Source organism: Sus scrofa, chromosome Y, assembly GCF_054392235.1.
Source record: "Sus scrofa isolate SSC_HxYL_T2T_F1_AM1 chromosome Y, Sscrofa_HxYL_maternal_Yorkshire_Landrace_v2.0, whole genome shotgun sequence".
NCBI classification, from domain to species: Eukaryota; Metazoa; Chordata; class Mammalia; order Artiodactyla; family Suidae; genus Sus; species Sus scrofa.
Genome location: NC_139402.1, coordinates 14,740,417 through 14,764,080, shown reverse-complemented (window position 1 = coordinate 14,764,080; position 23,664 = coordinate 14,740,417). Strand labels below are relative to the sequence as shown.

Below are 23,664 nucleotides of genomic sequence, written 5' to 3'. Positions count from 1 at the left end.
GTGAAAAACTATCAGTACAAACACAGTCATTTAGCATTTCTTATTTGTTCTCTTATGGAAGTTATAAGGTTTTACCTCTTAAAATTGAGGTCTGTGGTCCACTTTATTTTTGTGTGTGTGTGGAAAATGTAAAATATTGCCTAGAAGTTTTTGTTGTTCCATCACCACATTCTGAAGAGACTGCCTTTTCATCTCTGGGTAATTTCTGTTCCTGTGACAAAGAGCAGTTGACTGGGTTTGAGGAGGGCTTCTTCTGGGCTCTGTGGTGCTTTATCAACAAATGTGTCTCTTCTTTCATAGGTGCCACACTGTTGTGTGACGTCCAATACATCAGTCCTCCAGCTTTGCCCTTTCTCAGCACTGCGTTAGCTACTCTGGATCTTTCACCACACTGTCTAACATTTTGAGTAATAAGGATGTTAATGTTCATAAACTAACTTGCTGCCACCTTGATTTGAATTGTATGGAATCTGGAGGTCGCTTTGGGAAGAAGTGACTTCTTGGTCAGCTTTGGTCTTTCTAATAAAGCCTACTCATGCACTTATTTTAATTTCCTTTAATTTCTTTTACTTTCCACTCATTTCTTTCATCAGATGTTCAACGTTTCCTCATATAGATTTGAGGCTATTTTGTTACACTTATACTTACGTTCAGTGTTTAGAGGGTTGAGCATGTAAATTTACTTTGGCTGCACGTTCAACTTCCTCTTCTCCATGGCTGGAAACTAATTAACCTATAAGAACCTTGAATCCTGCCAGTTTATTATAATTACAGATTACTTCCAGAAGTATTTACTGATCAATCTTTGGCATTTCCTACCAAGACAGTTAGGACATCTGCAGAAAAAGTGTTTTGTGTGTTCTGCCTCATAGTTTAATTTAATTTTCTTGTACTCTTGCCTTAGCTGGGATTTCTGGTGCAGTGTTCAGTGGAAATGGTGAGGGGGGTGATTTGCTTCATGGGCAGCTTTTCAGCTTCTCCTTATTAAATATGTTAGCTAGAGGTGTTTTGTTCTAGACATTGTTGACCTTAAGGAACTTGCCTTTATTCCTAGTTCAGCTAATGTTTTATAATCAATAGGTGTTGGGTTGGTGACATGTCTTTTCTACACTGATCTGATCATATGAAGTTTCCTTTTCAATCTGTTGAAGTGCTTATATTACTTCACCTCCGAAATTTGAAGAGGCGTACCTAGGATGATTGCTAATTTGTCACAGAGGATGTTTCATCTGGGTGTATGAGAGTTATTTTTCTCTCATTTTCCTTTCCAAGAATCTAATTTTTGGCTTTTGGTGGCAGGAAAGTGCTGGACTGATAGAAAAACACAGCAGTTACACTCTGTGCTTTATATTCTGATTGAGATTGTACAAAATGTGTATCACTTCTACTTTAAATGTTTGGTGGAATTTTCTGGTAATCTCATGCAGCCTTGGGGACAACTTTGGATTATTTTTAATTATTGATTTAATTTCTTTAATTGAAATAGACTTATACATCATGTCTATTTCTTCTTCTGTGACAGATTTTGGCTGTCAAGAAATTGACCTGTCCCATATCAGCTGTTAACTTGTGAGTATAAAGTTGTTCATATATTCATTTACTATTTTTTCATACCCATGCAATCTGCAGATGTGTCTCCTATTACAATGGTGATATTAGTATTTGGATTCTCATTGGTTTTTGCATTTGTTTGTTTGTTTCATGTCCAACCTATGGGCCTAAAGACTTTATTTATCTTTGAAAGAAATATCATTTGTTTTGCTGATTATTCTCTATAAAGCTCCTGATTTCAATTTATTGATTACTGAATTAATGTTCTTTCCTTTTCTCTCTGTATTTTTTTTGCTCTACTTTTCTTTCCTATTAGGTATTCAAGTGATTAATTTTATATCTTTCTCATTTTTCCTTTTTACATCTGCACCTCTGGCATGTGGAAATTCAAGACCTAGGGGTCATATTAGTACTTCAGGTTCAAGCTTACACCACAGCCATGGCAGTTCTGGTTCTGAGATGTATCTGCCACCTGTGTCATAACTTGAGGCAATGCTGGGTCCTTAGCCAACCAAGCAAGGCCAGGAATCACAGCTGTATCCTCAAAGACATGATGAGGGTCCTTAATGGGAACCTAGCCACAATAGGAACTCCCAGATTTTTCTTTTCTTGCACCTGCCTTCTCTGCTACAAATGTCTCTTTAAACATTGCTTTCACTGCATTTGGCAAATTGGAAAAAAATAAATTGTAGGAGATTTACAACTTTTCTTCAATTCCTACTCTACAGCAAGGAGACACAGCCACACAAACACACATTTTTTTTTCATTTTCCATCAGGTTCTCTCCCAAGATACCAGATGAAATTCCCTTTGCCATCAGTAGGACCCCATCACCCCTCCATTCTAAATGAAGCACTCTGCATCCACCAACTCCAAATTCCTGTCAGTACACTCGCCCCACAAACGCATGATCTGTTTCTGCTTTCCAGAGAGATCATTTCTGTCATAGTTAAGAGTCCACATTTTAGTGACAATATACAATGTTGGTCTTCCTTGTTCTGACTTATATCCCTTAGTATGAGAGTATCTAGTTCCATCCATGTCACTGCAGATGGCATTATTCTGTCCTTTTTATGGCTGAGTGGTATTCCCTTGTGTGTATTTACCACAAATCTTCATCCAATCTTGGGTCGATGGGCGTTTAGTTTTTTTCCATGTCTTGGCTGTCATGAATAATACTGTGGGGAACATATGGGAGCATTTGCCTGTTTGAATTGGAGTTGTGTCCAGAGATACGCCCAGGAGAGGGAGGGCTGTGTCACATGGTACTCATCACATTTTTAAAAATGATTTCCCTTGCAGTCCAAAAGCTTTTGAGCTTAATTCAGTCCCATTGGTGTGTTTTGGTCTTTGTTGTAATGATCTGATGTGGGGGATGGAACAAGATCTTGCCGTGATTGATGTCAAAGGGCATTGTGCCTATGCTGTCCTCTAGGAGTTTTAAAGTCTCTGGCCTTACAAGTAGGTCTTCAGTCAATCCTGAGGTTAGTTTTGTGTGTGGTGTTAGAAGACGTTCTAATTTCATTCTCTGAAATGTGGTTGTCCAGTCTTCCCTGCACCATTTATTGAAGAGACTGTCCTCCCTCCACTGTGTGTTCTTGCCTCCTTTGGGATAGATTAGTGGACCACAGCTGCTTGGGTTTCTTTCTGGGTTTTCTAGGCTAGCTCATTGATCTATGTTTCTGTTTGTGTGCTGGTACCACACTGTTGTGATTACTGTAGCTTTGCAGTATACTCTGAAGTGAGGGAGCCTGATTCAGCCAGTTCTGGTGGGTTTTTGTTTGTTTGTTTGTTTGTTTGTTTGTTTTTCCATACTGCTCTGGCTAGTTAGGATCTTGTGTGTTTCCAGGCAACTTTTGTGATATTTTATTCTAGTTCTGTAGAGAATGTCACGTGCAATTTGCTAGTGATTGCATTGAAGCTTGCCTTAGGTAGTGTTCTCATTTTGACCTTTTCCATGCTTCCAATCTAAGACCATGGTATAAGTATATCTTCCCATATATTGGTGTCATCTTTGGTTTCCTTCAACGTTATGTTAGAGTTTTCAGAGTACAGGTCTTTGTGTCTTTAGGTAGCTTAATTCCCAGGTGGTTGATCTTTTGATGTGATAGTAAATGCTATGGTTTCCCTGATTTCCCTTTCTAATCTTTCATTGTCCTTAGATAGACATGTGGTAGATTTCTCTGTATTGATTTTCTATCCTGCAACTGTACCAAGTTCATTGTTGAGTTCTAACTGTTCCCTGGTAATGTCTTTAGGGTTTTTCATGTGTAGAATCATGGCATCTGCAAACAGCAATAACTGTACTTATTTTCCAACTGGGATTTCTTTTATTGCTTTTCCTCTCTGAATGCCACAGCTAGGACTCCCAGAGCTATGTTGCATAGAGTTGGTGAAAATGGACATCATTGTCTTGTTCTTGACCTTAGTGGAAGTGCTTTTACTTTTCCCCCATTGAGAATCATGTTAGCTGTGGGGTTCCCAAAACAAGATTTATTATATTGAGGTAGTTCTGCTCTATACACACTCTCTGGAGAGTTGATTTTTTTAGGTCAGGAATTGATGTTGAATTTTGTCAAAAGATTTTACTGCACCTATGGAGGTGGTCACATCATTTTTATTTTTTGTTTGTTGCTGTGGATTACCATACCAATGATTTGTGGATATGGAAGAATTGTTGTATCCTTGAAATAAATCCTTCCTCATCATTGCTTATGACCTTTTATTTTTTAAAATAAAGGTCCTTGTTTTCACTTTCATTCATTTAAATGCATTACTCTTTTTTAAGATTACTTCTCTGGCAGGTGTTACATGTACAACTTGTGATTATACGTCCACAAACATTGAGGTTATTTCAGCTACCATTCTGGATATTGATTCCCCTTATGTTGGAACATACAAAGCTTATACAAAATTCATATTCATAAGCATACATAATCTGCTACAATTGCTAGGTTTTTCATTCTTTGAAACATTCATATGTTCAAAAACATTTGAAGTAGCCATTTCCTCAAGAGTATTTTTGGCTCCCTTATCAAAAATTTTTCTAACCATGTAAGCATATGTTTATTTCTAAGCCATGTTTATGGCTTTTTCTATTTGATTGGTATATGAGTAATCCTCTCTACATGATCCATATCATTTTGATTAGCTTTGAATTATAGTTTAAAAGCCTTAAGTGTCATGTTCTAGCTTTGGCATAGAGAATGATTTGGGTGCAAAAAAAAAAAAAAAGAAAAACATGATAAACAAATGCTGTACAACCTTCAAACCCATGGACTGGAAACATTCAAAAATATGTCCTACTCCTGATGACATATAAGAGGCCGCATCAAGATGGTAGGGGGAGCAAGTACATGATATAAACCACCCCACACACACTGGAGGTTAACCCACAGACTGGAAAGTAACTATATTATAGAGACTCACCCACAAGTGTTAGAGATGTGAGTACAGCATCAGGTACCCATGCCTAGGCATGCGACAATGGGAGAAAGAGCCCCTGGAGCATCTGACATTGAAGATAAGTGGGGCAAGTGCACTGGACCTCTATAAGTCTAGGGGAAATATAGACCACATTCTTGAGTGGCCCACACAGTCTCTCATGGGCACACTGTGTCCCAGGGCAAAGCAGTTGCTCCATAGGAATGTGAGTTGGACCTGACAGCAGTTCCTGGAGGACCTTCTGGGAAAACTAGAAGTGGTTGTGGCTCATTGTGGGGAATGACATTGGAGGCAAATATCTCAGGAATAGTCATCATCAGTATGTGTTCCTCTAGAGGTGACTGGTTTGGGAAAATCTGTCCCCACCCATCGTCACTGAGATGGCCCCAGGTGAAAGAAAAATCTGGCCCCAGGTGAAAGAAAATCCAGCTTGGATTGCAGCCCCACCCATCAGTAAACAGGCTGCCTTAAAAGCCCCCCCCCCAGCAAACAGCCACCTCCAATCTCATGCGGAGACACACCCCCACCCTCCTGAGGGATAGCAATCAGCCCCATCTACCAGTCGGCAGACACCTGTGCCTTCCATCAGGAAGCCTAGATCAAGCCCCAATGCCAACTTCAACCACAAGGGGAGAAGACATCAGAAACAAGAGAGGCTACAACTCTATTGCCAGCAAATAGGACATCACACCAAAAACCTATAAAATTGCAGTGAACTAGAAATCTGATACGGGAGCAAGAAATCCCTCCCAGAAGAAAAAGCAAATTGATCTGGAGATTCTCAGCCTCCAGGAAAAAGGCCTTTAGACTGGTGATGCTGAAGATGATGGGAGACATTGGAAATAAACTGGAGGCAAAAACTGGTCATTTACAGCACACTTGGAGCAAAGCAATACACCACTTGACACTTAAGCAAGCACAGAGGCAAAATGCAATAACTGAAAGATTAAATTCATTAGCAGCAACCAACGGCACCATCACGACAGAAGAATGATGAAGAATGGTTCAGACCAGCGGAAATAAATAAAGAATGGTCTCAGGGACATCATTAAACACACCAACACCCATAGTATATGGGTGCCTGAAGGAGATGAGAGAGAGAAAGGGACAGGAAATGTGTTTGAAGAGATAATAGCCCATAACTTCCCTAACATGGGAATTGCACCACTCACTCAAATCCTGGAAGCACCATGAGTACCATATAAACTAAACCCAAGGGGGAATACCCCAAGACACCCATTAGGCAAACTGACCCAAATTGAAGACAGAGATAGTATTGAAAGCAGAGGGAAAAGAAACAAATAACACACAAAGGAACCCCAATATGGTAATCAGGAGAATTTGCAGCATAAAACCCTGCAGGCCAGAAGGGAGTGGCATGATACACTCAAAGTGATGAAAGGAGGAAAACCGTCAACACTGATTATTTTGCCCAGCAATATTCTCATTCAGATTTGAAGCAGAAGTAAAACGGTTTAGACAAGCAAATCTAAGAGGCTTCAACAACACTGAGACAGCTTTATGACAAATCCTAAAGGAACTTCTCTAGGCAGAAAAGAAAAGGTCACATCTAGAAACAAAATACCAAAAATGGCAAGGCTCACCAGTAAAGGCATATACTCAGTAGAGGTGGGAAATCATTCACACACAAATTTGCTGCCAAAAGCAGAAATCAGGAGAAGAGGAGGGCACAAATGCAGTACAATGAAGATGCACTTGCAGTTAAGAGACCAACACCTTAAACAATCATGAAAGTATATGGAAACCTATATCAAAGCTTCAGAGCAATGGGAAACCAAAAACCTACCATTGATACACTCACAAATAAAAGCACAACTCAGATACAACACTAAAGACAGTCATCCGGGCACAAGAGGAGAGAACCAAAGAAACAGGGAAGAGAAAAAGAGTGACAAAACCAAATCCAAAAGAGTTAATAAAATGGCAGTGAGACCACACATATCCATGACCTCCTTAAATGTAAGTGGAATGAATGTCCCAACCAAAAGACATAGCCTGGCTGAATGGATACAAAAGCAAGATCCATACACATGCTCTCTGCAGGAGACCCACTTCACATCTGGGAACACATACAAATTGAAAGTGAGAGGCTGGAAGGAAGTATCCTATGCAAACAGGAATCAGAAAAAAAAAAAAAAGCTGGAGTAGCAATACCCATATCAGATGAAGTAGACCTTAAAATAAAATATATTGTAAAAGACAAAGAAGGGTAACTATCACAGATCAAGCCAAGAAGAAAATATAACCATTGTAAATACATATGCAGCCAATATAGGATCACCTCAATATAGAAGGCAGCTGCTAACAACCTCTACAGGAGAAATTGAAAAGGACCCAATAATAGCAGGGGACTTCAACACTCCACTTACAGCAATGGACAGGTCACCCAGGTAAGAAACCCACAAGGAAACACAGGCCCTAAATGAAGCTTTAGACCACCAGGACATAATAGATAGTGATAGGACATTCCATCCAAAAGCAACAGAATACACATTCTTCTCAAGTTCACATAGGGAACATTTTCCAGGATTGGCACACTCTGTGCCACAATTCAAGCCTTGGTAATTTTAAGAAAATTGAAAGCACAACGAGCACCTTTTCTGACCACAGTGTGATACCACTGGAAATCAACAAGACAAGCATGCAAAAACTCAAACATGTGGAGACAACACAGCATGCTACTAAACAACTAATGGGTCACTTAAGACATCAAAGAGGAAATTGCATAGTACCCAGAAGCAAATGACAACAAAGATATGACACTCCAAACCTATGAGATGCAGCAAAAGCCGTGCTAAGGGGAAAGTGTATAACAATACAAGCCTACCTCAGGAAACAGGGAAAATCTCAAATAAAGCAGCTAACTTTACATCTGAAGCAACTAGAGCAAGAAGAACAGAGAAGACCTAAAGGTAGGAGAAGGAAAGAAAGCATAAAGAGCAGAAGAGAAATTGAGGCAATAGAAACGAAGGAAACCATAGAAAAGATCAATGAAACTAAGAACTGGTTCTTTGAAACATTCCACAAACTTGAAAATCCCTTAGCCAGACTTATCATGAAAAAAAAAGAGAGAAAGGACTCAAATCAGTAATATTAGAAATGAAAAAGGAGAAGATAAAATGGACCTCACAGAAGTACAAAGGATCAGAGGAGATTACTACCTGTAATATGTGCCAATAAAATGGAAAACCTAGAAGAAGTGGACAATTTCTTAGAAAAGTACAACCTTCCAAGACTAAATGAAGACAAAAGAGAGAAGATGAACAGACTGGTCACAAGTACTGAATTCCAAACCATGACTTAAAAACTTCCAACAAACAAAAGTCCAGGAACACATGGCTTCACGGGCAAATTCTATCAAACAGTGAGACAAGAGCTAACACCCATGTTCTGAAATTCTTCCTAAAAAATTGCAGAGGAGGGGATATGCCCAAAGTCATTCTATGTGGCCACCATCACCCTGATACCAAAACCAGATGAAGATATCTTAAAATAAGAACATCACTGGCTAATTTCACTGACGAACGTCAAAGAAAAAATCCTCACAAAATACTAGCAAACTGCGTCCAACAATACATTACAAGGATTGTACATCATGACCAAGAGGGTCTTATTCCAAGAATGCAAGGAGTCTTCCATACAAACCAAACAAGCAGTGTGATACACCGCATTAGCAAACTGAAAAAGAAAAACCATGCAATCCTCTCAATAGAAGCAGAAAAAGCCTTTGATAAAATCCAACACCTATTACTGAGAGGAACACTTCACAGAGTGGACTTAAAGGGAACCTGCCTCAACATTATAAGGCCATAGATGGCAAACCCAGATCTAACACCATTCTTTTTTCTTTTTTCTTTTTTTTTTTTTTTTTTTTGTCCTTTTGCTATTTCTTTGGGCCGCTCCCGAGGCATATGGAGGTTCCCAGGCTAGGGGTTGAATCGGAGCTGTAGCCGCTGGCCTATGCCAGAGCCACAGCAACGTGGGTTCCGAGCCGCATCTGCAACCTACACCACAGCTCACGGCAACACCGGATCATTAACCCACTTAGCAAGGGCAGGGATCAAACCCAAACCCTATGGTTCCTAGTCGGATTCGTTAAACACTGTGCCACGACGGGAACTCCCCTAACTCCATTCTTAATGGTGAAAAGCCAAATGAATTTCAACAGAGATCATGAATAAGATGAGGATGTCCACTCTCACCACTATGATTCAACACTCTTGGAAGTCCAAGGCATGGGCAATCAGAGAAAAAAAGAAACAAAGGGAATCCAAACTGGAAAGGAAGAAGTAAAACTATCCCGGTATGCAGATGACATGATGCTATACCTAGACCATCCTAAAGATGCTATCAGAAAACGGTTCAAGCTCATCAAGGACTTTGGAACAGTTGCAGGATACAAAATTAATACACAGAAATCAACTGCATTTCTGTATGCTAACAATGAAAAATCAGAAAAAGAAATGAGGGAAACATTCCCATTTACCATTGCATCAAAAAGAATAAAATACTTTGGAAGAGGAGTTCCGGTTGTGGCTCAGTGGTTAATGAATCTGACTAGGAACCATGAGGTGTAAGTTTGATCACTGGCTTTGCTCAGTGGCCTAGGGATTTTGTTGTTACTTTGAGCCTTGGCATAGTTCACAGACACATCTTGGATCAGGCATTACTGTGGCTCTGGTGTAGGTGGTGGCTACAGCTCCAATTAGAGCCCCCAGACTGGGAACCTCCACATGCCACTGGAGAGGCCCTAGGAAAGGCACAAAGCAAAAACAACAAACAAACAAACAGTACTTAGGAAGAATCATACCTAAAGAGACAAAAATCCTGAACTATGAAGACTTAAGGCAGTGATAAAAGAAATCAACAATGACAAAACCAGATGGAAAGATATACCATGCTCTTGGATTGGAAGAATAAATACTATCAAAATGGCTATACTACCCAAGGAAATCTACAGATTCAATGCAATCCCCATCAAAGTACCAAGGGCACTTTCACAGAGATGGAACACAATATCTGAACGTTTGTTTGGAAGTTCAAAAGACGCTGAGTAGACAAAGCCATCCTGAGAAAGAAAAATAGAGCTTGAGGAATGAGGCTCCCTGACTTCAGAGTATACCATGCAGCTATGGTCATCAAAGCCTTATGGGGCTGGCACAAATACAGAAATTTAGATCAGTGAAACAGCATATAAAACCCAGAATTAAACCCACACACCTACAATCAGCTAATCCATGACAAAGGAGGCAAGAATATACAGTGGAGGAAAGACAGACCGTTCACTAAGTGGTGCTGAAGAAACAGCACAGTCACATATAAAGGCATGAATTTAGAACACTTCCTAACACTGTAAACAAACAAACAAATGAAAACCCTCAAAATGGATTAAGGAACTAACTATAAGACCAGATCCACTATAGAACACTTAGAGGAAACTATAAACCTAACATGCTTTGTTATAAACCACAGTAATATCTTCTCAGATCCACCTCCTAGAGTAATGACAATAAAACCAAAAATTAAAAAAAATGAGACTTAATTAAGCTTAAAAGTTTCTGCATGGCAAAGGAAGCCCTAAGGAATATGAAAAGGCAACCCACAGAATATCAGATACTATCTGCCAGTGAAGCGACTGAAAAGGCATTAATCTCCAAAATTTATAAACAACTTCTACAGCGCAATAGAAAAAAGAAAAAAAGGAGAAACAACCCCAGCAAAAATTGGGCAGGTGATCTAAACAAACATTTCTCCAAAACAAGACATACAGAAGGTCCAAAAACACATGCAACAATGTTCAGCATCACTCATTAGTAGAGAAATGCAAATCAAAACCACTAGGAGGCACCACCTGACACCAGCCAGAATGAAGTCTACAAACCATAAATTCTGGAGAAGGTGTGGAGGAAAGGGAACGGTGGTTGGTGGGAATGTAAATTGGTTCAATCTCTGTGGAAAACCATATGGAGATTCCTCAGCAAACTGAAAGTAGAATTACCCTTTGATCCAGCAATCCCTCTCCTGGGCATCTATCACTTCTGGGTATATACCACACCTCCCCCCAAACCAGCTTATAAGAATAAATATATGTAACCCAATGTTCACAGCAGCATTTTTTACCATCACCAAGATATGGCCTATCCTCAGTGTCCATCTGCAAATGGATGGATAAAGAAGATCTGGTATATATATATATGTATATACACACACAAAGGAATATTAGTCATGAAAAGGAATGAAATTCTGTCATTTGCAACAAGAGGATCCATATGAAGGCTATTATGCTCAGGGAAATACATCACAGAGGAAGACAGAGGCTGCATGTTACCATTTACAGGTGAAATCAAAAACAGAACAAGAGGACAATATAACCAGATAGAAACAGGCACACTGATACAAAGGCACAATTAGAAGTTACAAACCAATAGGGAGAGGAAAGTGAGGAGGGGCAAAGCAGATATGGTAGATTAAGTTGCAGAGCCTATGACATATGACATATATGAGCTACAAGGGTATATTGTATAGCACAGAGATAGAGCCAAAATTTTATAATAGCTTTAAATGGAGTGTAATATATGAAAAATTATTACATATAAATGTTCATGTGACGCCTACATAGCATTGTAAGTAACGTACACATGATGCAAAAAAAAAAAAAAAGAAAGAAAATCAATGAGCACGCATTAAAGAGACAATGGATAAAGATCACAATCTGCAGGAAAGTATTTAAAAATTCTACCATTCTTTTATGATAAAAAAAATATGATCTAGGTGTGAGGAGGGTCCCCAAAATTGTGGATAAACTGGGTTAAGACCAAGGCCTTAGTCATAACATGACCCCGAACATACCTAGTGAGGAAAAGTGAAAGCTTTTCCTCTAAGACAAGGAATAAGAGTGTCTCCTCTCACCACCACAGTTTGAAAAGTCCTTCCAGAATGATTAGGCAAGAAAGAGAAATAAAGCCATCCTAGTCAGGAAAAAAGAAGTGACCTGTCTCTGTATGTAGACATTATAATTTATGTGTGGAAAATAATACCACCACAACAACAGCACCAATACAGCAATAAACAATAAATAAATGATTTTGGCAAACATGGCAGGATACAAAACAGACACAGAAAAATCTGTTGTGTCGTATACCCAAAAAATAAATACCTGAAAAAGTTTTTTCAATCCTATTTGCAATAGCATTCCTCACAATCACTTAACAATAAATTCAACCAAGGAAATGAAGATACATGCCTTACAAAATATAAGGTACTGTCAAAGCAACTGAAGACATAAATAAATGAAAAGTGACACCATGCTCACAGCTTACAAGAATGAATGTTATAAAGGCCATACTTCCCAAATCCATGTATGGATTCAATGTAATTCCTAACAAAAGCACCATCAAAGAAAAATAATTAAAATAATGTTATGGTATGGAAACACGGAAAGACCTCAAATGTCCAAAGCCTTCATTTTTTATTTAGGCAATGAATTTTTTTCCATTTATATTTTTTCAGCAATCATCACAATACAATTTTGTAGCATTCCCATCCTTTTAAGGAATATTTTCTTATTTCTCTTTATGAGCACGTATTTTCAATGAATTTATGGTGGTTCAACTGATTTCTCTTGATTACTATCGATGTTGCAAAACTTGAGTGAATTCACTGATTTATTCATAGGTTTGGGAGACATCATTAGGATAGTGTATGTTCAGCATTATGTCATCCGCAAACCTGACAAGTTTTGTTTGGATTTCTTTCTTGATTTTTTCTTTCTTCCCTTTGTCTTGCTTTTTATGGCTTCACCTGTGGCATGTGAAAGAGCCCAGGCTGGGGGTCAAATCCCAGCTACAGCTGCCAGCATTCACCACGGCCACAGCAACACCAGATCTGAGCCACGTCTGAAAACTACATCAGAGCTCACCACAACCCCAGATCCCAGACCCACTGAGTGAGGCCTGGGATGGAACCTGGATCCACATGGATACTAGTTGGATTGGTTTCCACTGTGCCACAGTGGGGATGCCTGGATTTCTTTAATTTTTATTTTCTTGTCTTAGTGATCTGGCTATAACTTCCAGTGCCAAGCTGAATTAAAATGGTGAGAATGGACACTGTTTTCTCTTAAAAGAGTAGCTATCAGTTTTTCAACATTGGGCATTTTGATAGCTGAGGGTATACCATATATGACATTTATTAAGTTGAGGTTATTTCATGGAGAGTGTTTTTTCCCCCAAATACATTTTCTTTTTTTACTGGACAGCATGGTGACCCTGTTACTCATACATGTATATGCTCTACTTTCTCCTATTATCATGCCCCATCATAAGTCCCTGCACATAGTTCCCAGTGCTACACACAGGAGCTCATTGCCTGTCCATTCCAAGGACAAGAGACCACATCTACTAAACCCAAGCTCCCATCCTTCCCTCCCTCCCCCTCTTCCTTGGCCATCATGAGTCTGTCCTCCAAAATGTGAGTTTCATTTCTGTGGAAATGTTCCTTTGTGCTCTACTTTAGGTTCCATATATGTGACATAATGTGGTATTTGTCTTTCTCTTTCTGACCTACTTCACTCAGGATGAGAGTCCCTAGTTCCATCCATGGTGCAGCAAATAGCATTATTTTGTACTTTTTTGTGGCTGCATAATATTCCATTGCACTTTTATACCACCTCTTCCTCATCCAATCATCTGTCATGGATATTTGGGTTGTTTCCATGCCTCGGCTAATGTGAATAGTGCCGCAATGAACATGTCAGTGCATGTGTTTTTTTTACAGAAAGTTTTGTCCACATATATGCCCAAGAGTGGGATTGTTGTGTCGTGTAGTAGTGAGATTGCTGTGTCATATGGTAGTGGGATTGCTTTGTCATGTGGTAGTGGGATTGCTGTGTCATATGGTAGTTCTGTGTATAGTTTTCTAAGGTCCCTCCATAATGGTGGTATCAGCGTACATTCCCACCAAGAGTGCAGGAGAGTACACTTTCTCCACACCCCTCCAGCACTGGTTACTTGTGGACTTTATAAATGATGGCCATTCTGACTGGTGTGAGGTGGTATCTCATGGCAGTTTGGATTTGCATTTCTCTAGTATTCAGGGATGTTTATCATAGTTTCAAGTGCTTGTTGCCATCTGTATATCTGCCTTGGAGAAATGTCTGTTCAGGTCTTTTGCCCATTTTTTTCATTGGGTGGTTCGTTTTTTGCAGTTGAATTGTAAAAGATGTTTGTATATATTAGTGATTAAGCCCTTGTCAGTTGCATCACCTGAATCTATTTTCTCCTATTCTGTAAGTTGTCTTTTAGGTTTTGTTTTGATTTCCTTTGCTGTGCCAAATCTTGTCAGTTTGATTAGGTCCCATTGGTTTATTTTTGCTTTTTTATCTGTTGCTTTGGGAGACAGACCTGTGTAAATATTTGTTATGGTTAAGGTCAGAGAATATTTTGCCTATGTTCTCCTCCTGGATTTCGATGGTGTCTTGTCATATTTTGAAATATTTCAGCATAGACAATGCAAGCAAAGAGGCTAAGAAAAGACTGTAGAATGATGTGTCCTGACAATGAATATACTAAATCCCCCAAAAAGGTTTGTAGACCAGCCCTTTCCTGGTTACAGGGAGATACAGAATGGCATGATTGCATGACCAATATACCCTGTGTTTTTTCTATTCAAAACAATAGGGCAATAATTTGGGGACCTAATGGGGAATTTGGATCTGCTAATTATAATTTTCGTAGGCTGAGAAAATGGAGAGGGACCTTCAGAGAAATTCTAGCTTTCAAATACATTAGCATGCTTTGGGATTGGCTGGCCCATAGCTAAAATTTGGAAAGGCCACTGCAGAATACTCAATGGAAATTAGGTGAAGCCTTACAAAGAGTTTCCTTATGAGATGCAAATTATACTTATGGTAACCAAATGTAATCATCTAGATGCCTTTGGACATCTCCCTACTTCATTCTAGCTGTGTTCAGACTTGTGTCTTTGCTCCTTATGTGCTTATGGTAGGACAGGAGATACAGCTCTCTTTGAATTCATGTCATCAGATATAGCATAGTCAATGCAGGAATTGTTATTTCCATCATGCATTAACAAATACAACAGGCATCCATCTATTATGATTACTTCTCAACCTACTGCTCTCTGGATATCTGTAAATCTTGTGGAACCTTGGGAACAAAACCCTATTTTACATAATTTACATAATATATTTCAAATGGTCCTCTATAGAGGAAAAAAATGATTGGTTTGATTCTTGGAGCTGTATTTACTATTATTAGAATCATAACTTCAGTAGCTATGGCTGCTACAGCCCTGTCTCAGACAGTTCAAACCCATGCATTTTTAAATGATCTTGTTCTAATCTTGTCACAATTGTGTTGTGGGCAACAATCCTTAGACCTGGCCTTCTGAGATGAATTGGATAGTTTAAAAGATGTAATTTTTGAATGGGTTCAGAACTGGGGAGTATATGCACACACAAATGGAACTTCCTTGTCATTGTAATATAACTACTTGAGATCACTCTATTAACAGCATCTGCAATTTGGAAAAATTAAGGCTTAAGTTTTGGGTGTCTGAATGCTACCAACATAATATTATACTATGCTAGATAGTTTTACCTTACACAAAGACATTCAAGAATTTAGCTCCATGTGATTGGACACTTCTAAGGGTCAGGTTATTCAAAGTATTTTATCATAATTCCAGGATTTTGATCCTCACACCTGGCTTGAAAATCCAAAGATTTCCTTTATTGCTGTTCTGTCACTGTATTTACATTTTTTCCTTTGTTGTGCAGTCTGCAGAATCAGATTGATCCTTAGAAGCCAAATGAACACTCTGCAACCAAAATTTACTATGGTGGTTCTTAGGCAACATGTAAATAATAAAGAGGAAGATGTTGGATACCACTGTACTGATGACCTCTGAAGAAAGCAAACTTATTGGTATGTGCAAAAGCACAGGAAGGCACAGAATGCTGGTGATGGCAAAGGCCAGATAAGCCTGTCTGCCAACACAGAGTTCCAAAGTGCAGGGTCTCCTGTCAAAATAAGATAAGGGGCTTATATGTTAACTACATTGTTCTTTAAGCAGCTATGCTATATCCTAGATGCATACACCTGTGATTTTCATTGCTATTAGTCTCCCTAAATCTCACTAAGTGATAGCTTTGATACTCCCAATGCCTGCTTTTGCTCACTTACCTCAACAAGTCACCTTCCCTAATAAAAGTCTTGTGGGATAAAGCCTAGGGACCTTTGTTAGCAGAACAGAGTGCCTCCTTGTCCCCCCCCCCTTTTAAAAGATAAACTTACCTTGTGTGTTTTTTATGCCATACAGTCTCTCTTTTAGGATCAGTTTTTGACCTGCAGTTCAGGACACAATAATGAAGCCCTCAATGTGAAAGAAAAAAGATGATGGACAAATGCCAATATTACCATAAAAGTGCTTAAAATAAGCAATCATGAACAGGTTTGATGCTCAAGAGAAACTTATGAAGCATATGTTTCCTTAATATCATCAAAACTCCATATGCAAGAATCAAAGGTAAATATGGAACTAAATGTAACACAATTAAAAATACATGCTACATGGAGTTTCCCTGTGCTTCAGTGACTTTAGAACCCTGCTAGTGTCCATGAGGATGTGGGTTCCATCCCTGTCCTCATTCAGTGGGTTAAGGATCTGGCATTGCTGTGGCATAGGCCTGTGGCTATGGATTCCATCTGACCCCTACTTCTAGATTTTCCATTTGCCATGTGTGTGCCCCCCACGAAAAGACAAAGAAAGTATGTCATACCAAATAGGCTAAATGTATGCAGAGAGAGTAGACAATTACATTCAAGGGCATGCTAAGGGATTGAAAAGGAGGTAAGGTTTCTATGTTTTAGTCAAATTTGTAAAAAAACAGAGCAGCAGTAGACCATAATAAATTGTAAATGTACAATATAATACCTAGAACAACCACCACAAATGATATACAGACATACATTGAAAAACACTACAAGTAGGTATTCTGGCTGTGATGCAGTCTGTTAAAAATCCAACTGCAGCATCTTGCATCCTTGCAGAGGGGCATGTTCCATGGCTTGCCTGGCAAAGAGTGTTCAAGGAACCAGCATTCTCCCTGTGGCATAGGATTGCACCTGGAGCTCAGATTCAATACCTGGCCTGGGAACTTCCACATGCCCAGGGACAACCTTGTTTTTTTAATGTAGGTATATCAAAGCAGATTTTGAAATTCTCTTCAAGTAGCCCATAATCATAACAATGATTTTTAGAAAGCCATGACATAGTTGTCATTAAATCTAAACACTTTACATACAACAACATAAAGAGATCAGCAGAAATCGGAAAACATGATCCACTTACAGCCTGTTCAGAAGAAATTCATTTCAATGAAACAATTGAGACAGACTGAAAGGGAAAAATGGAACCAAGATAGAATGAAAAATTAATGAAAGAAAACCAAGAATACTTAAACCTATTAATATTAGATAAATCAGATCAGAGAAAAGATAATATCATGGAAAGATACTGTATAATGATAAATGAACAAAACCCTAAAGAAAACAACACCACAATCTGGGATGTCTTTGTACCTGAACATGTGCAGTAAACCTAAACGAGTGGAAGAAATAGACAAATCTGGAGTGGGAGGGATCAGGAGCTTGGGCTTATCAGACACAACTTAGAATAGATTTACAAGGAGGTCCTGCTGAATAGCATTGAGAACTATGTCTAGATACTCATGTTGCAACAGAAGAAAGGGTGGGGGAAAAACTGTAATTGTAATGTATACATGTAAGGATAACCTGACCCCCTTGCTGTACAGTGGGAAAATAAAAATAAAAATAAATAAATAAATAAAATTACAACAGGACACTTCAATATTATTCTCAGTTCATAGAACTTGGCAGAAAACTAACAAAGATACAGAACTCAACAATACCAGGAGTTCCCATTGTGGCTCAGCAGGGTAAGACCCTTACAGAGTCTCCAGGAGGATTTGATCCCTGGCTTCCTTCAGCGGGTTAAAGCTACCAGTATTGCCACAGGTCACAGACGCAGCTCTGACCCAACATTGCTATGGCAGTGGCATAGGCTGGCAACTGCAGCTACAACTTGATGCCTAGCCTGGGAACTTCCATATGTCATGAGTGCAGCTATTAAAAAAAGGAAAAATAAACATCACTAACCAAGACAGTCTAACTTTATAGTCAGTACATTCTACCTAACTCAGAATACACACTATGTCCAAGGGCCCATGAATCCTACACCTATGCCAAAAACTACACCTCAACAAACTGAAAGATTCAAAACCATGCAATGGGCTGTCCAGCCATAGTGTACAAAAGTAAGATAAGCAGAATAGGAAAAGCACCACACACTTGGAAGCTAGTCCACAGTTCAAGCAAGAATCTTTTCCCAAGCCCAGAGTCAAAGAGCTGTCAAGAAAAACAAAATCCAACCCTCAATCAAAGAAAAAAGAAACTACAGCCTATCAATTGAGATATAAATGCAGCAAAGCATTGCTGAGAGGAAAATTCATGACACAAAATGCAAACTTTAGAAAAGATAAAATGGGTCTGTTACTAATCTAAACATCCTCCAAGGAAATACATAAAGAAAAAAGGGCCTAAAGGATAAAAGGAAATCAATTTAAAAGTTTAAAAATTTAAGTGCAAGGAAAGAGAAACAAGACATTTTAATGAGGAGTCCCATTGTGGCTCAGTAGTTAATGAATCTGGCTAGGAAAGATGAGTTTGCAGGTTGAGTCCCTGGCCTTGCTCAGTGGGTTAAGGATCCGGCATTGCATTTTGCTGTGGTGGAGGTTGCAGACATGGCATGGATCCTGAGTTGCTGTAGCTCTGGCATAGGCCAGCAGATACAGCTCTGATTTGAACCCTAGCCTGGGAACCTCCATATGCCACAGGAACAGCCAAAGAATTGGGAAAAAGTCCAAAAAAAAAGAAGAAATTTTGATGAATCAAGGAACTGATTCTTTCAAGAGATCAATAAAAGTGATAAAATCTAAACTACCCAACAAAAAGAAGGGAAAGACATTTTATAGAATCAAGAATGAAGTGGGCTTTCACTTCATCCCTGCAGTAATAATAATAGTAACAAAAATATAAATGTGAATACTATGAACATATAAGATTAAGACCTAGGTGATATGAACAAATTCTTCAGAAAGCATACACTGACACAGTTGAGATAACTTCTCCACTATAAATGATACTCAATTCTCAGGAGTTCCCTGGTGGCTCAGAAGGGTAAGGATCTGGCATTGTCATTGCAGTGGCTCAGGCCACTGCTATGGTGAGGGTTTTGTCCCTAGCTTTTGAAATTCTGCATACCACAGGGTTGCCAAAAAAGTTACTTACATCTTATGACTAAATGTTTAAGAGAAGTCTGCAGACCTAGATGGTCAATACTGGAGTATTTTGCCAATCATTTATAGAATTAACACCGATTCTACATAATGAGATAGAAATTGCAAAATTTCACCAAACTGTGTAAGAATTAACATCAGTTCTCTATGATCACCTCGAAAACATTAAAGGGTGGGGGGGCACATGTTCATTCATTTAATGAAGGCAGTATTAGCCTTACTCCAAAATTAGAAAAAAGCAATATAAAAAAAAGTCCAAATCCCATCATGGCCAGAGATGCAAAGAATCCCAGGCGAAGTATTTACTTGGAGATATATATACACAAGAGAGACACGCACAGAGATCATGATCACTGCCATTTGTTTCAATCATGCAAGACTGGTTGATAACTCTAAAATCATTGTGGATGGATTCAAACACTCTGCCATGTTAAATTGATGGAAGAGGAAAAAACACTTGATACAACAGCCAGTGAAGAAAAAATTGACAAAATTCTACACTCAGTCTTGATTTGAACATGTAAAGTTTGAACTGTGAATGGAAGTGAACTTCCTCCACTTAAAACACCTATGAAAACTCTATAATGATATATTTTATAATGAAAGACTGAACAATTTCCCTCTAAAACCAGAAATGGAGTAAAGTGTCTGCCATCACCACTTAGTAATGGACAGGAAGATCTAGGTAAGATACTATGAGAAGATGTAAAAAGCAGGTAGGTCAGGAAGAAAGAAAGCAAGAAAGAAAGAAAGCAAGAAAGAAAGAAAGGAAGAAAGAAAGAAAGAAAGAAAGAAAGAAAGAAAGAAAGAAAGAAAGAAAGAAAGAAAGAAAGAAAGAAAGAAAGAAAGAAGGAAGGAAGGAAGGAAGGAAGGAAGGAAGGAAGGAAGGAAGAAAAGAAAGAAAGAAAGAAAGAAAGAAAGAAAGAAAGAAAGAAAGAAAGAAAGAAAGAAAGAAAGAAAGAAAGAAAGAAAGAGAGAAAGAAAGAAAGAAAGAGAGAGAGAGAGGGAGAGAGAGAGGGAGAGAGAGAGAGAGAAAGGAAGAGAGAGAGGGAGAGAGAGAGAAAGAAAAAAGAAAGAAAGAATGATAGATAGATAGATAGAAAGAAAGAAAGCAAAGAAGGAAGGAAGGAAGGAAGGAATGAAGGCAGGCAGGCAGGCAGGGAGGGAGGGAGAGAGAGAGAGAGAAAGGAAGAGAGAGAGGGAGAGAGAGAGAAAGAAAAAAGAAAGAAAGAAAGAAAGAAAGAAAGAAAGAAAGAAAGAAAGAAAGAGAGAAAGAGAGAGAGAGAGAAGAGAGAGAGAGGAAAGAAAAAGAGAGAGAGAGAGAGAAAGAAAGAAAGAAAGAAAGAAAGAAAGAAAGAAAGAAAGAAAGAAAGAAAGAAAGAAAGAAAGAAAGAAAGAGAGAGAGAAAGAGAGAGAGAGAAAGAAGAGAGAGAGAGGAAAGAAAAAGAGAGAGAGAGAGAGAGAGAAAGAAAGAAAGAAAGAAAGAAAGAAAGAAAGAAAGAAAGAAAGAAAGAAAGAAAGAAAGAAAGAAAGAAAGAAAGAAAAAAGTAATAAAACCTTCCCTGTTTTCAGATATGATTGCACACCTATAAATACCCCAGAGCATACTAAGAAACTCCCAGAATCAGAGAGTTCAGAACAGACACAGGATACTAGATCAATATACACAAACATGTACTCCTAACAAAGGGACATGGATATTAAAAATGCAGTACTGTTAAGAATTGTTGAAAAAGAAGTGTAAATATACCAAATTCTGGGGCTGGGTATTAAAAAAAATGAAGAAAATATGGAGCTGCACTCTGGATTGGAAGTATATCAATGGATTGGAAGATTCGAGGTATTTTGAAAATAATGGATTCTAGTCAAATGGCTCCTTGAGTTTCAGATTTAACGCAACTAATGTAAAAATCCCAGCAAAGCAATGGCGGCTCTAAGACTGTATTTAACTGGCAGAGACAGATATAAATTGGAGAGAAACAAGAAATAAAACCTTCCCTGTTTTATCAGACAGAATAAAGAACTCAAAAATATAACCATGTTCTTAACATTTATGTGTTTCTACACAAAAGTGCAAACATAATTTAATGGAGTTACGGTAATCTTTTGAGCAGGTGACTATCATAGGCAAAAAACAAAACGTCAATGTATTGAAATAGATGAATATCACACACAAACTACAACAACAAAAATTTAGGTATCACCACAGTGAACAATTACGTAAATTGGAGCAAGATTCCACACAAAATGTAAAACCTATACAAATCTTTGGAGAAAAAGTGAAAGTAAGATTTTTTTCAAATTTAGGATTAGGCAAACTGCCAGATTTGATACCAAATGCATTGTCCATAAAAGAAAATATTAACAAGTGAGTACAAACTGAGTCTAAATATTTTTAAAATTGTGTTCTTTGGAAATCTCTGTTAAAAGGATGGCAAGAAAAGCTAAACCTTAGAAGGAAGTTATCTACAAACCACACTCAGTTTTCCAATACAGATCAATTTCCATAAAACCAGTTGAACCTCAAAAATCTAGAACTCGCTTCTTCATGAAAACACTAAAAGGCAGATGATGCTGGTGTTGTGGGAGGGGCCAGAGTCTCCAGGAAGACTGGAGGCTCTGGGCACCTACAGCTGGAGGACAAGACTCTTCCACAAAGGCTTCCAGAGCTGCAGGGAGGCCAGGGTCATGGCCCAGGCAGATGAGGACAAGGATGGGGAGCTTGTGGGGGCAGAGCTGACGACAAGGAAGACAAAGCTCCCAATCACCAAGGTGGCCCACCGAGTCAAAGACATGAAGATCAAGTCTCTGCAAGAGATCTCTCTCTGTGCTCTGCCCATCAAAGAATCTGAGATCATCGACTTTTCCTGGAGGCATTCTTCAAGGACCAGTCTATGGAGATGATGCCTGTGCAGAAGCAGAACTTGCTGGTCGGAGGACCATGTTCAAGACATTTGTCACCACTAGGGATTACCAAGGACACGTTGGTTTTGGTGCCAAATGCTCTAAGCTGGTATCCACTGCCACCCATGGGGCCATCATTCTGGCCAAGCTCTCCATCATCCAGGTGCAGTGTGAAGGCTCCCGGGGGACAAGATTGGCAAGCCACATATCATCCTTTGCAAAGTGCCTTTCCACTGTGGCTCCATGCTGGTGTGCCTCTTCCCTGCCCCAGGGCCACTGGCATTGTCTCAGCCCCTGTCCTAAGAAGCTACTGCTGATGTGGAATTGATGACTGCTACACTTCTACCAGGGGCTGCACTGCCAAGCTGGGCAACTCTCCTGAGGCCACCTTTGATGCCATTTCCAAGAGTACAGCTATCTCACTCCTAATCTCTGGAGAGATGGTGTTCTTCAAGTCTGCTTCTCAGGAATTCACTAAGCACCTTGTGAGTACCCACATGAGAACCTCTGTGCAGAGGGCCTAGGCTTCAACTGTGTCCAACACATAATTTTATATTAGAGGAATAAAATGAATGAAGCTGGAAAAAATCCAACTCAATGAAATACCTACTCAATGATTAATATTGAAGGCTATCTGAGAGTTTATTGCATGTCCTTGTTTGTTGCATTTCCCCAGGAGAAAAAAGAAAAAACAATTCCAAACTTTAAAATCACCCAAAACAAGCAAACAACAAACACAAACTAATCCAGATCACTAGGCTTAATTAATAATCATGTGAGGTTTTTTTTACTTAATAAAATTCTCCATTACTTGTTTTTTCTTCCCAAAGCAACTTAAATATGATCCTTTACCACAGAGAGTAAAGTAGCATAATATTAATGATACTTACATCAGAGTTCCTGCTCTCTCTCAGCAGGTTAAGAACCCAACATGTGTGCAAGGATATGGGTCCCATCCCTTGCCTGCCCAGCGGTTAAGGATTAGGCTTTTGAGGCAAACTGAGGATTGTAGACCACAGATACAGCTCAGATCCTGCATATGCCACATCATTGCCACAACAGTTGCAGCTACATGTGTGCACCAAGCCTGGGAATTTCCCTATGCTGCACTTGCAACCCAAAAAAACAAATACATGCACAATAAAGGTACCTGTGAAGAAACCTGTTGTTGCTTTCTGTAGTGTATGTGGTTTTTTTTTTAATCTTTATACATAAGTCAATAACATGCATATAAAATGTGGTCTCCTTTCATTTGACTTTAAAATAAATGATTTTTACTATTTTACATTGTGTATAAAACTTTAAGACTTCTCTCATTTTGCCCTTTTGCAGCAAGGAGAATAAAA

At 38.9% G+C, this 23,664-nt stretch overlaps 1 pseudogene; it reads left to right on the top strand.

The window, feature by feature from the left end:
* Positions 1-22,842, top strand: part of LOC110257878 (small ribosomal subunit protein uS5 pseudogene) — a 51,199-nt pseudogene extending 28,357 nt beyond the window's left edge.
* Positions 22,843-23,664: the final 822 nt, after the last annotated feature.